Genomic DNA, 14863 nt, shown 5'->3' on the forward strand with positions numbered 1-14863 from the left:
TTGGGACTAGGTCCCGACCATCCCCCTTTGCTGAACTTTTTCAGTGTCTCAGTAACACAGAGAGTAGGCCAGCATGCTCTCCAATAGAAGTTTCTCTAACTATCAACACCAAACTACATGCACAGTACACACCACACTTCCTTTTCAAAATTTTGAAAAATGGCATCGAATAACGTAGCCTCGGAGTCCCCAGGGGGGAGGACCATAAATGACCCCACCTTCTGCCCCTCTCCCAGTGACGACTTAAGATACCTGGAACCACTGTCTGACTCTCTTCTTCTCATTTCTGCAACATTCGTGGCGTTTCCTCTAACTTTCGCTCTGTTGAGCACCACCTCTCCTTCTCTAAACCTCACCTTCTTTTTCTGAGACTTAGCTGTCTGAGGCAATTGACAGCAGACCCATTTCTGTATCCTCCTACTTTCTCTGTACTCATTTCAAAGCTAAAGATGGCTGTTGTGAATATATACGCAACAACTTATCTTGCTCTTGTGTTCCTGAACTCGATTCTTCTGAATTCTCTACACTCTGGCTTCGGCTTTCCTGTCATTCTCTGACTAAATATACCTGTGCTGTTTACTTATCTCGTAATTCTGCTGACTATCAAAAATTCTTTGACTATCTTCTACGATGGAACACATTCTATCCATTTCTCCTTTCTCTGAAATCTCCATTCTAGGAGATTTCAATGTTCACCACCACCTTTGGCTCTCCTCTCCTTTCACTGATCCACCTGGTGAACAAGTCTACACCTTTTCTATCCTTAATGACCTACAGCAGCTTGTACAGCTCCCAACCCGTATCCCCCCTTGGAGAGAGCTTGAACATACTTGACCTCTTTCTTACAACTAATCCTTCTGGCTACACTGTTAATCTTTTCTCTCCGTTGGGCTCCTCCGATCACAACCTTATCACCTTATCCTGTCCTATTGCTCCGGTATGGCCTGTGGACCTTCCAAAGCAACATCGTCTGTGGCACTTTGGAGCTCCAGATTGGGAGGCCCTCAGGCAGTACTTCTTTGATTTTCCCTGGAATGATTATTGCTTCCATGGCCAGGAGCCATCTGGTTGTGCCTTGCGCATTGTGGAGGTTATTCTCTCGGGCATAGAAGCATACATTCCTTTCTCATATCCTTTGACTAATGCCCGAAAGCCTTGGTTTAATCACGCTTGTTTTAATGCTGTCCGCAACAAGGAGAGGGCCTATAAAAGGTACCGGAGCCAACCCACCCCTGAATCACATCTTTTATACGTTTCTGCCCAGAATCGTTCTAAGTCCGTTCTTCGCTCTGCCAAAAATAATTTTATCCGTACAAAATGCTCTCAGCTCTCTAACTCGAATTCTTCCCGCTTCCTGTGGCACCTTGCCAAAAACCTTTCTGACAACTTTACCTCATCATCCTTCCCTCCTCTTTTCTACTCTGATGGCTCTGTAGCTATTGCTTCAACTGATAAAGCAGATCTCTTTGCTCAGACTTCCTCCTCCAATTCCACCGTAGACAATTCCGGTGCTATTTCTCCATCACTTCCCCCCTCTGACTTCCTCATGGCTAACATTAAAATTTCATCAGCTGATGTATTTTCTGCCATCACAGGCCTCAATACTAATAAAGCATATGGGCCTGATGGAGCACCTCCTGTTGTTCTCAAGAACTGTGCTTCTGTGCTTACACGCTGCCTAAGCAAACTCTTTCACCTTTGTCTATCAACTTGTACCTTTCCTTCTTGCTGGAAGTTTGCTGTTATTCAGCCAGTCCCAAAGAAGGGTGACCATTCCCAGCCCTCTAACTATTGTCCAATTGCTTTAACATCCTGTATCTCAGAAGTTTTCGAGTCTATTCTTAATAGAAAAATTTTAAAGCATCTTTCCCATCACAACCTTCTTTCTGATCGTCATAATGGGTTCTGTCAGAGACGCTCCATAGACGATCTTCTCACATACCATTCAGACTCCTGGTCATCCTCCTTTCGAGACTTTGGCGAAAGCTTTACCATTGCACTTGACATCTCAAAGGCTTTCGATCAAATCTGGCATAAATCTTTAATTACGGTTTCTATCCTTCTATCTGTGCCTTCATCTCTAGCTTCCTTTCTGGTCGTTCTTTAGCCGCTGTTGTAGACAGCCATCGTTCTTCTCCTAGATCTGTTAACAGTGGTGTTCCTCAGGGCTTTGTCCTATCACCAACTCTATTCCTTTTATTCATCAATGACCTTCTAAGCTGTACATCTAACCCTATCCACCCATACGCTGATGACTCCACCCTTTACCTTTCCATTCGATTCCCACAACGTCCATCTCAGCAGTTACTTCAATAAACAAGGGATGAGGCTATGGCACACCTAATGTCTGACTTGGCTCGTATCTCTGACTGGAGTAAAAATAATCTGGTTGTTTTTAATGCATCAAAGACTCAGTTTTTGCACCTATTAACCTGACAAAATATTCAACAGGTATACCCACTAATGTTTAATAATATTCAGCTTAATCCTGCATCATCCTTGAACATGCTTGGGGTTTCATTTACTCGGGATTTACCTTGGAAAGATCATATTACTGTACATCTCTTGTAAAATCTGCTTCCAAGAGATTGGGTGTGCTAAGCCTACTCTGTTCCTTCTTTACCCTGCACAATTGTTGACTCTATACTGGAGTTTTATCTGCCCCTGTGTGGAGTGCAACTCTCATGTGTGGGGAGGCTCCCCACATACAGCTCCTCTCAATAGGGTGGAGTCAAAGGCTTTTTGTCTCATTAACTGTCCCCCTCTTACTGATATCCTTCAACCTCTGTCTCTTCGCTGCACTGTTGCATTTTTATCTATTTTCTGTCGTTGTTTCAGTGGTCACTGTTCCTCTGAACTGTCTGCATGCATTCCTCCACCTCCACGACAGGCGTGTAGCACCTATCTAGCAGCAAACTCTCACCTCTTTTCTGTCGAACTCTCTAATGCAAGAGTTAACCTCCCAGTCTTTCATTTATGCAACAGGTCCCTCTGTCTGTATTTCCTGCTTCCTATGATCTCTAGTCTTTGAAACGCAGTGTGTCTAGGCATCTCAAAATGATCGGATCTTGAATTTGGCTCTCTCTTGTATTTTGTCTTTCTCTTGGAAGGAACAGTTTTGCGGGCTCGTTGCCTTTGGTTCCTTCTTCCTCACACCCCAAAAAAAAAAAAAAAAAAAAAAAAAAAAAAAAAAAGAAGAAGAAGAAGAAGAAGCTCAGGTGAAGACCTTATGCAATGATGTGTTTGTCCTGCAAAAGGCATTGTGGCTGCTATGGAAACATTAGCATACAGTCCGATTTCCGGAACGAATATTTTTCTTAGCTCAGACACCAGTTAATTACTCTGACTCATACTCCTTCCTTACTATTTCAGTAGGATATAACGGGGCAATTTTACCTCGAAGCCAATAATTCCACTTCAAAGGCCCATAGCTTCCAAACTATTGTGTTGATTCAGCATCTGTTGGGCATAGGTTTTAGAGGAATACTGACCTAACAAGGTCATGTGAAGTTTTTATCCATTGTGCAAAAAAATGGCATTGAAGAAATGAAATTGTTTACTGAAAATTTTCAGCATTTATGGCATCAATAAAAACTGTTTTTTTTTTTTTTTTTTTTTTTTTTTTTTTTTTTAATAATGCTAGGAAGGAGTCAAAGGCCACAAGCCCGCAATAACCGTTCCTTCCAAGGGAAAAACAAAATTCAAGAGAGAGCCAAATTCAAGATCCAATCATTTCGAGATGCCTGGACACACTGTGTTTGAAAGACTGGAGATCATAGCTAGCAGGAAATACAGACAGAGGGAGACAGTTCCTGAGTTGACTTGTTTGATAAATGAAGGACTGGGAGTAACGGTTAACTCTTGCATTAGAGAGTTGGACAGAAAAAGGATGAGAGTTTGCTGCTAGACAGGTGCTACGCGCCCGACGTAGAGGTGGAGGGATGCAAGCAGACAGTTCAGAGGAACAGTGACCATTGAAGTAGCGATCTATCTATCTATCTATCTATAGCCCGACGCCCTAATCCCGCAAAGGGTGGCCGCAGACAAAACGCCTCCAAGTCACTCTGTCACCCACCATTTGACTCCCCTCCCCCCAACTCACCCCCCCCTCCCTCATATACCTCTCAACTCCATCCCTCCACCTCATCCTCGGTCTACCCCTCCCTCTCCCTCCCTCCACCTCACCTACATACACCCTCTTAGTCAGTCTTTCATTCTCCATTCTCTCCACATGTCCAAACCACCTCAGTGTATTTCTCCTAATCTTTTCAACCACATCCACATCTACCCCACAACGTTTCTTCACTTCTTCATTCGTCAACCTGTCCCTCCACGTCACTCCACATGCTCCTCTCAAGTAACTCATTTCCACTGCTCTCACTCTTGACTTGTTCCCCTCTTGCAATGTCCACGCCTCGCTTCCATACGTCAGGGTAGGGATCACAATACCATCATGCAGTGACTTCTTAACTTCCATACTCACCTCCCTATTTCTCATCACTGCTTTCAGTGTACCGACAACCTTTCTTCCCTGCTGTACCCTTTCACGTACTTCATCCCCCAAAGTTCCATCCTTACTCATGACACTACCCAAGTACTTAAATGCACTCACATTCTCCATATCCTCACCATCCAACCTCACTGCACACTCTGTGACTTCATTCCTCTCAAACACCATAACTTTACTTTTGTTTACATTAACTTTCAGCTTCCTCCTCCTACACACTGTCCCAAATTCATTTACCAAACCTTGCAACTCCCATTCATCTTCACTCAACAATACTGAAGTAGCGATAGAAAAGAGATAAAGATGCAACAGTGCTGCGAAGAGACAAAGGTTGAAGGGAACCAGAAAGAGGAGGAGAGTTAATGAGACGAAAAGCCTTTGACTCCATCTATTGAGAAGAGCTGTATGTGGGGAGCCTCCCTACATTTTTTTTTTTTTTTTTTTTTTTTTTTTTTTTAAATCTCCGACTCTGGGCATAGGCTTCACAGCCTGGTACCAAGGCCCAGTAGTCCTCCTACATACGATACACCTCTACATGTCACCACTTCAGTGCTAGCAACCACAGTCCATACTGAATACATGTTAGGACTGTCCATACAGGACTGGTGTATTGTTACTTTATTAGGGGGGGTATTTTTATGACCTGTCAGCAGGTCTTCTGGTAGATCAGTAAAGTCTGTTTTTTTCAAATCTTGAAATTGTTCCCTGCCTCAGCGGATATTTGAACCTGGGTCCGGTAGGACTGAAGACCTCCTCTCTGCCCGTTTATAGAGTCAACAGTTCTGCAGGGGTAAAGAAGGAACGGATTCGGCTTAGCGCACACAATCTCTTGGAAGCAGATTTTACAAGAGATGTAATATGATCTTTCTAAGATAAGTCCCAAGTGAATGAAACCCCAAGCACGTTCAAGGATGATGCAGGATTAAGCTGACTATTATTAAACATTAGTGGGTACTCCTGTGGAAGATTTTGTCGAGTTGATAGGTGTAAGAACCGAGTTTTTGATGCATTAAGAACGAGATTATTTTTACCCCAATCAGAGCTATGAGCCAAGTCAGACATTAGGTGTGCCATAGCCTCATCCCTTGTTTGGAGATGGACTTTGCAGGAACTGAATGGAAAGGTGAAGGGTGGAGTCATCAGTGTACGAGTGGATAGGGTTAGATGTACAGCTTAGAAGGTCATTGATGAATAAAAGGAAGAGAGTTAATGATAGGACAGAGCCCCGAGGAACACCACTGTTGACAGATCTTGGAGAAGAACGTTGGTCATCTACAACAGCAGCTATATAACGACTGGAAAGGAAGCTAGAGATGAAGGCACTGATAAAAGGATAGAAACTGTAAGAGGGCAGTTTGGAAAGTAAAGATTTATGCCAGACTCGATCGAAAGCCTTTGAGATGTCAAGTGCAATGGCAAAGCTTTCGCCAGTCCCGAAAGGAGGATGACCAGGAGTCTGAATGGTAGGTGAGAAGATCGCCAGTGGAGCGTCCCTGACGAAGCCCATGTTGATGATCAGAAAGAAGGTTGTGATAGGAAAGATGCTTTAAAATTTTTCTGTTAAAAATTGACTCAAAAACTTTTGAAATACAGGATGTTAAAGCAATTGGACAATAGTTAGAGGGTTGGGAATGGTTACCCTTCTTTGGGACTGGCTGAATGAGAGCAGACTTCCAGCAAGAAAGAAAGGTACAAGTTGATAGACAAAGGTGAAAGAGTTTACCTAGGAAGGGTGTAAGCAAAGCAGCACAGTTCTTGAGGACAACAGGAGGTACTCCATCAGGCCCATGTGCCTTGTTAGTATTGAGGCCTGCGATGGCAGAAAATACAAAGCTGAAGAAACTTTAATTTCAGCCATGAGGAAGTCAGGGGGGTGAAATGATGGAGGAACAGCACCTGAATCGTCTAAGGTGGAATTATGTACATATGTCAGGTTAAAAATGGTTCAGAACTGTTTACACTGTTCACACACACACACACACACACACACACACACACACACACACACACACACACACACACACACACTCAAATGTGGATGGAATGGTATCTAAATTACTAGAGATGAATGATTATGTCAGAGAAAATGAACCACAAATAATATGCCTAACTGAAACAAAATTAGCACCAAGGATATCCAATGACACTAAACTTAGAGGAATACAATATATGGAAAAGAGATAGAAATTTAAAAAAAGTGGGAGGAATTATAATATTAACTAAGAAAAATCTAAAAGTCAATGAAATAAAACTAGATATACCATCACAAGTAGAACTGATTGCAGTAGAGATCAGCACATCTGAAGGGAAAGTAATTGTAGCCAATTTGTACATGCCACCCAGATCAAACACATGGAAAAGAGATGAATATGAGGACCTGGCAGAGAGTACAATTCAGAGTTTAAGATCATTACTACATAAAATGGAAGAGAAATCGGAAAGTATTATACTAACTGGGGATTTTAATACAAATATAAATTGGAATACTCTAGATATAATTAGCCAAGAAAGCTGTTGGAACCAAAAGCTCCTGTATCTCGTGCAGGAGTTTTTCCTGACGCAACATGTGAGGGAAACCACCAGAAAAAGAGGGCTTGATATACCTTCAGTGCTAGATCTAATATTTACTAGGCAAGAAAATGATATTGACAGTTTAATATATCACCCTCCACTCGGCAAAAGCAATCATGCAGTACTAAATTATAACTTCAGGATAGCATATGACATAGTTAACAGCAATGATAGTTACAAAAAGAGCCTAAACTATAAAAAGGGAAATTATCAAGACTTAAAGAAGTATTTCTTAGATGTTCATTCATTCATTCATTCATTGCCAGACGCCATGTATCCCAGACGGGATGGCCAAGGGCTTAGAGTTAATTGTTTTACAGGGAGGGGCACTAATCATCCACCAACCCCACTTGACACATAGGGATGCCAACAGCATCTGGTGTTCCCAGGCGGTCACCCATCCAAGTACTAACCAGACCCAACGTTGCTTAACTTCGCTGATCGGACAGGAAGCGGTGTACTCAACGTGGGGGAAAATGAGCTTAGAGGACAAGATTTAAATGCTGTATATAAAAAATTCTGTGAATTTTATGAAATAGGAGTCCAGAAGTACATCCCACAGCACAAAGAAGCAGATAAGAAAATACAGAAATGGTTCAATACAGAATGTAAAAAATCAAAAGAAAGAAGAGATTTGTTGTGGAATAGATGCAGAAGACACAATAGTGAAAGGGCGTATAATAATTACAAACAGGCAAGAAACGATTATACAAGAATAAGGAGGGAAGCCCAAAAACATTTTGAGGAGGATATAATAAATAAAAGTAGTGATCAACCAAAGCTGTTTTACAGCTACATCAGAAGCAAAACCAGATATAATACAATCCATTACGGATGAGGGAATCACTTATACACAAGAGAAAGATATTTGTGAAGCACTAATAAGAATTTCCAATTAGTTTTTACAGAAGAAAAAAATTTTGAGAGGGACTATGTGGAACATGCATGTCCACACATACTACCAGATATACAAATAGCAGAAAAAGTAATACAGGAGGAGTTAAGTAGATTAGACAGAGGAAAAGCAAGTGGTCCTGATGAAATTTCATGTTGGGTACCACGAGAATGTGCAAAAGAGTTAAGTAAACCATTATTTTTAATTTTCAAGAAATCCTTGAGTCAAGGTAAACTACCAGATATTTGGAAAAAAGCAAATTTTGTCCCCTTATTCAAGAAAGGAAATAGACAAAATCCACTCAACTACCGATCAGTATCACTGACCAGTGTTGTAAGCAAGGTATTAGAAAAGCTTATAAGAAAAGCTTGGGTAAATCATCTAGAAGAATACAGTATGATAACAGAAAGATAGTTTGGTTTCAGAAAAGGAAAATCATGTGTTACTAATCTGTTGAGCTACTATGACAGAGTAACAAACACAATACAGGAAAGGGAAGGATGGGTGGACAGTATCTATTTAGATTTCAAGAAAGCTTTTGACACAGTACCACACGAAAGACTTATGGAAACTGTGCCATCAAGGAGGAATTCGAGGCAAACTGTTTTGTTGGATGCAAGACTTTCTCATAAAAAGAGAAATGAGAACAGTACTAAGAGGAAACTACTCATTATGGAAAGAAGTGACTAGTGGAGTACCACAGGGTTCAGTGCTAGCACCAATCATATTTTTAGTGTATATAAATGATATAAACAGTAACACTGGAAATGAGAGCTATCTGAATATGTTTGCAGATGATGCAAAAATACAAAGGAGAATTACTAACACAGACTCTTGTAAAGAGCTAGAAGAAGAATTAAATAAACTTCATGAATGGAGTAGTACATGGCAAATGGAATTCAGTGTGGACAAGTGTCATGTAATCAAATTTGGTAAAAGTGGAAAAAGACCTGATTGGGATTATAAGTTAGGAAATAAAACCCTATACACATCAGAAAAAGAGAAAGACCTAGGTGTGATTATTAATAACAGACTATCTCCGGCTGACCACATCAGCGAGAAGGTACGAAACATGTATACACTGCTTGCAAATATGAGAATAGCATTCACATACATAAATGAAGACATGCTAAGAAGGATAATAACATCATTCATTAGACCAACCCTAGAATGTGCATCAGTAGTTTGGAGTCCTCATCTCAAAAAACACATAGACAAGATTGAAAAAGTTCAAAGGGCCGCTACAAGATGGATACCAAGCTTAAGGGACCTAAGCTTCGAAGAAAGACTAAATAAACTGAATCTACCAACACTACAGGAGAGAAGGAAAAGAGGTGACATGATAATGGTATATAAATGCATATCAGGGAAGGAGAAAATAGACATAAATGATTACTTAACGTATGGAGAAGCATCAGCAAGAGGACACTGCAAAAAACTGCATAAGAAGAGAGGTGATAAAGACGTAAGGAAATTCAGTTTCCCAAACAGAGCAATTGATCAATGGAATGCACTACCAAATGGAATAGTGTGTGCCAAAACAATTCACAAATTTAGGGATATGTACGATACATATGGGTTAAGACACTGGACAGTACGAGCTTGACTCATTCCTGTAAAGATACAATTAGGTAAGAACACACACACACACACACACACACACACACACACACACACACACACACACACACACACACACACACACAGGTCACCGACAGAGACGGAGCTCCTTTTGGATCGTGGGGAAATAATTGTTGAATCAGCAATGAAAAGGAGACCAGCCTATTTGTGATTATGTTAATGAGTGTGTGAGTGGTGGTCCCGTCGAACAGTACTTAAAAAAAAGAATGCAGTTTCGGTCATAAAAAGAACAAGACATTGTGAAAATAGAAAGTCTCCACATGGTTGAATCATGGCGGAAAGGGACGGTGCTTTGTTTACATCTGGCGAGAGAGGGTTTGAGGGCTTCTTCGAACAGGATGTGGGAAATGGAAGTATTAAGTTGAACCAAACAAAAATAGCAGGTGTAGAGAAAACAGCAGAGAGGAATGACCAGGAGATAAAAAAGGTGTGGGCAGTAATTAGAGAGTTAAAGGAATGGACCATAGAGCAGGAAAACGAGATCAAAATTCTACGGAATTAACTGGAAATAGTTTGTACACACGGTGACAGACAAGAAAGAGAAGTTACAGAATTTAAGGTGAGCAAAGCCAACGGCCATACCACGTTGAGTACACCGCTTCCCCTCCAATCAGCGAAGTTAAGCAACGTTGGGTCTGGTTAGTACTTGGATGGGTGACCGCCTGGGAACACCAGATGCTATTGGCATCCCTACGTGTCATGTGGGGTTGGTGGAGGATTAGTGCCCCTCCCTGTAAAACAATTAACTCTAAGCCCTTGGCCACCCTGTCTGGGATACATGGCATCTGGCAATGAATGAAAGAATGAATGAATGAATTTGCCTGTAATAAAATAAAAAACTTAAGAGGGAGAACAAGAGGTTGGAAGAAGAAAGGGACAGGATGAAAAGCAAACTAGGTGAGTATGAATCCAAATCAAGAATGCAAGATGAGCACATTAACCCGCTGCGTCCCAGAGACGTGAATTCACGTCCTCACATGATGTGCACTCATATCCTGGAGACGTAAATTAACGCGGCAACATTGCAAGGTCCCTAATTTGCACAATTTTCAATTTTCGCGAGTGATTTTTGGCACGTATACACGGGACACCTTCTTCTATTCCTCTACAAGATGCCAAGCAGGGACAATGCCTTACACCGCATAACCTCCCCCCTGCCCTTGCACGCCATTGTCTCGGCAATTCACCTGTTACCAGTGACCTGGCCAATAAAGACATTCAGGGTCAGAGTGATTCCCCCATCGATGACAATGTGTAGGACAAAGTTTACATGGCATTAGAGGAAGAAACAGTCAGAAATGATGATCAGGTAATGTGGGAAAAAAAGGTCAAGAATGGTGATGAGTTAGTGAGTGAAACAATGCTTATAATGCCTATATTACTGTTTGAAAACCAGTATACTCTTGTACTACATATAAATTCGTACCAAGTAAATAAATAAATACTGTTTATGAGTGGATAAAATAGTTACCCTCCCATAGAACTCGTTTTCTTTGGTGCCAGCCTGTTAGAAAACCCAGTCAGGTAAGGAGGTACTCGTACCTAGATCGAGTATTTTAAACCTCAGGTGAGCGATTTCTTTATGAATTTTCGATGTTTCTCACCAAAAGCGGATGTTTGAGCCAAAAAAAAAGGTCCAAAAATGTCGGGACTGGGACGTACCACTGCCCAGAAAACGTCGGGATGGGGCGGGTTAAAGAAATCAAGGAGTAACATCAGGAGTGGAAGAAAATTCAGGATGAAGGAAATATAATTTGAAAGAGATTATAGAACAACAAAACAAGGAAAAGGTGGAGAGGGAAGTGGTTACGGTGCTGAGAAGTAGAGAATCTTTAGTTAGGGACGTAGCAGATAAGAAAAAATGTGTAATAATTTCAGGAGTTAAAGAAAAACCTATGACAGTAAGATCAGAAAGAGAAAGAGAAGAACTGAGTAATGTTAAAGAAATAATATCAGTAGTCATGGAGGAAGACAACGAAGCTCAAGATGAGATTGAAGAGGTGTTAAGGTTAGGAAAGTACGAGGAAGGAGGGGCAAGGCCATTGAATGTAAAGTTTAAGTCCCAGGCAAGAGTAAATAAAATTATCAATAGAACGTGGAAATTATCAGACACGGAAGGGTTAAAAAATATTTAGATAAGGAGAGATGCAAATCAGGAAGAAAGGGCTAAAATAAAGGAGTTAGTAGAAGAAGCAAAGGTAAAAAACGGAAAATGGAGGAAGAGAAGACTGTGTTTTATTGGAGAGTTATGGATCAGAAATTAAGGAAGTGGTACCAACAGAGAGAAGGAGAAAGGAGGGTATAAAAACATCAAAAATAACTTGAAGGTGGCATATACCAATGTTGATGGTTTAATATCGGCAAGGCTAGAAATCAACAATTTTTTTAGGGTACATGAACCTGATATTATGTGCTTTGTAGACATCAACTTAAGAGAAGATATTGATGTTCATATGGGAGATGGTAAATACAAACTGTGGAGAAGAGAGAAAAGAAAAAACGAGAGAAGTGATGATAGCAGTGAAGAACAACATAAATGTAGATATCGTGGAAATAGGAGAAGGCAGGACTGAAGCGATAAATATGAAATTAGAAACTGGAGAGAATAGCAGGAGAGAGATGGCAGTAGTGTATGTTCCCCCTGAGACAAGAGCATGGAGTGATGATGAATACCAGGAAATGTTGTCAGACATGGTTAGTTATTTACAGGAAATGATTGAGAAGAGCAACAATATAATTTTCATGGGTGACTTCAGTTGTAAAGGGGTGAACTGGGAGGAATGGGACTCAGGAGGCTGCGAGGATTCGTGGGGCACTATATTATTAAATATAACAATGAACAACGTGATGACGCAATGGGTCCAAGAAGAGAGACGGTTCCGAGGTGATGACACACCAGCAAGACTGGATTTACTGTTTACCAAAGAACCTGATGTAATAGATCCATCCATCCATCATCCAGTCCTACGTTGCCCCATGAGGAGCATAGGAGCCTGGGGCTAGGCAGTTGGTCCTGACATTTAAGATGAGAATGACGAACCTCACTCATCCCTGAGTGGCATTACGTGAGCAATAAACCCCAACCACTCCTTGGATATAAACCTTCACTGGCTCAATCTGATTGGAGCACAATAATTACCCACTAAACCACCAGGCACCAAAATTTGGTTATATGGTTACCACCCAGCATGGTAAATAGTTTCCTGGTGTACAGGAAATCATTTGGCTTGTTATTCAATGTAGAGTCACCCATAGGCAGAAGGAAAAGGAAAGAATGAAGGAATGAAAGACAGAAGAGGGAGTGTAAAGTCACCCGTAGGCAGAAGGACGAGGAAAGAATGAAGGAAAGAAAGATAGAAGATGATGGAAGGAAAGAAGGATGGAGGAGAGGACAGGGCAGACACCCGAGAGCTGCACTACATTGAGTGAGTGGATGATGTACATAAACAATTGCATAGACGATAACAGTGAGCTATTGTAATGTATCCACTGTACAACCACTTACCTGCTATACTTAAGTCTCTTCTAAATAAATACACCCCCCATGTATCAACATATATATATATATATGCATGGCAACTTGAATATAAAGTGCCCTTGAGATGGCATCGCTGTTATGCATTCGAGCGCACTTCCGGAGTCAGTCCGGGCCCTACCGCCCTTGCTCAAACTTCCACCTTATGCTCCTGTAACTTAGCTGGTTTAATATAGGACCTATCAAGAAGATGAAGTTTCTTTCAACCTACAATGAAAGCCCCAGCTACGCTTCGTCATTCTACTCATCTACACATGGCACAGTGAGTAACCCAGCCGAAATTACAAGGAGTTTACAAGGATGCCACCCACCATTGTCCACCAAACCGGCAGCAAACCCCTGCCTCTTGCAACGCCAGTGGACCCCGTACCTACAGCTCTTGGCTAGTGCAGTGACAATAGTGCAGTGTAGTGCGGCGTTAGTGTGGTGCAGTGTACAGTGCAGTGATGAAGAGTGCATGCTACAGGTCGCCTTCTCCGGGGGGGGGGGGGGAACGTAGGGCAGCGCACTACACCCATCCTCTCTCAACCAGTGCCCGGGGCACACTGCCTCGCCACTCCAACCCGCACGCACGACATACAGACACTCAGACACGGAGTCGCCAGTTTGCCAACCACCGCCTCTAACTCACCGCACTATTTAGTTTAAAACACGGCACTTGCTGTTTTAATTCATTTTTATTTGTACAGTCAGGGCACAGCTAGACACTATCCACAATGGATCCTCCACCACATTCGGATGGGTGTGATGATACCACACGTGCCCAGGCAGCTGTCCACTACAGCCAAGACCAAATTGATCCACATCCACCACTGGGACCACCACAGTTGTCTCTCCAGCGTACGCTCCTCCACACCTCTGCAAATTTTCTCAGCCTTATCAGATATTTGGAGCAGGGAAGGATCTCTGAAGACGCAAGACGAGGACAGGAGGATGAGAGAAGACGATTGCAAGAGGAACAAAGAAGACAACAAGAGGAGTTATGCAGACGAGAACAAGAGGACAGACGACGACAAGAAGAAGCTGATCGTTTTCAATCTTTTCTCCAAATGCTTTCCCCTCTTACCCAGCAAGCAGCCGCAACAGGACAAAACCCCATGCCTCCGTCAGTACATGCAGACCCTACCTCAACTTCTGGGGGATCTCCGACCCCTTCAGCTCCTCCCCCACAAAAAGCCATCGCTCAGAACCCGCCGCCTCTTCGTGCAGATGCAAGCTACCAAGTCTTTTGGGAGTGGCGACGTCGCTGGGACGATTATTCCATCATGGTAGACCTACCAAAGTTATCCAGGGAAAAGCAGCTAATACAGATGAGGATGTGTCTCACCTTGGAGACACAACGCATCCTAGAACACACACTCAACATCCCTCCGGACACAGGGATGAGTGTCGATGAAGTCCTGGAGGCATTACAAGTTCGTATCAAGAGCCTTCGTAATGAGAACATCCGCTGTAGAGAGTTACTTTCCTGCAAACAACACGAGGGAGAGTCGTTGGTGGGAGACACAACGCATCCTAGAACACACACTCAACATCCCTCCGGACACAGGGATGAGTGTCGATGAAGTCCTGGAGGCATTACAAGCTCGTATCAAGAGCCTTCGTAATGAGAACATCCGCCGTAGAGAGTTACTTTCCTGCAAACAACACGAGGGAGAGTCGTTCTCCGATTTCTACATCAGACTCAAGCACATTGCAGAAGAAGTTGACGTCT

The 14863-nt window shown here is 42.2% G+C and overlaps 1 non-coding gene and 1 pseudogene across 1 annotated transcript; one reads left to right on the forward strand and one right to left on the reverse strand.

Annotated features, from left to right (window-relative positions):
* Nucleotides 1-7442: 7442 nt before the first annotated feature.
* On the reverse strand, nt 7443-7560 carry LOC145415805 (5S ribosomal RNA; annotated as a pseudogene).
* Nucleotides 7561-10182: 2622 nt separating this feature from the next.
* LOC145415850 (5S ribosomal RNA) lies at nt 10183-10301 on the forward strand. Its single transcript, XR_013900156.1, has one exon. It is a non-coding gene; the product is annotated as a 5S ribosomal RNA (ribosomal RNA).
* Nucleotides 10302-14863: the final 4562 nt, after the last annotated feature.

The sequence above is a fragment of the Coenobita brevimanus genome, chromosome 103 (genome assembly GCF_032717465.1).
Source record: "Coenobita brevimanus isolate Jiangsu-jjx chromosome 103, ASM3271746v2, whole genome shotgun sequence".
Taxonomy (NCBI): Eukaryota; Metazoa; Arthropoda; class Malacostraca; order Decapoda; family Coenobitidae; genus Coenobita; species Coenobita brevimanus.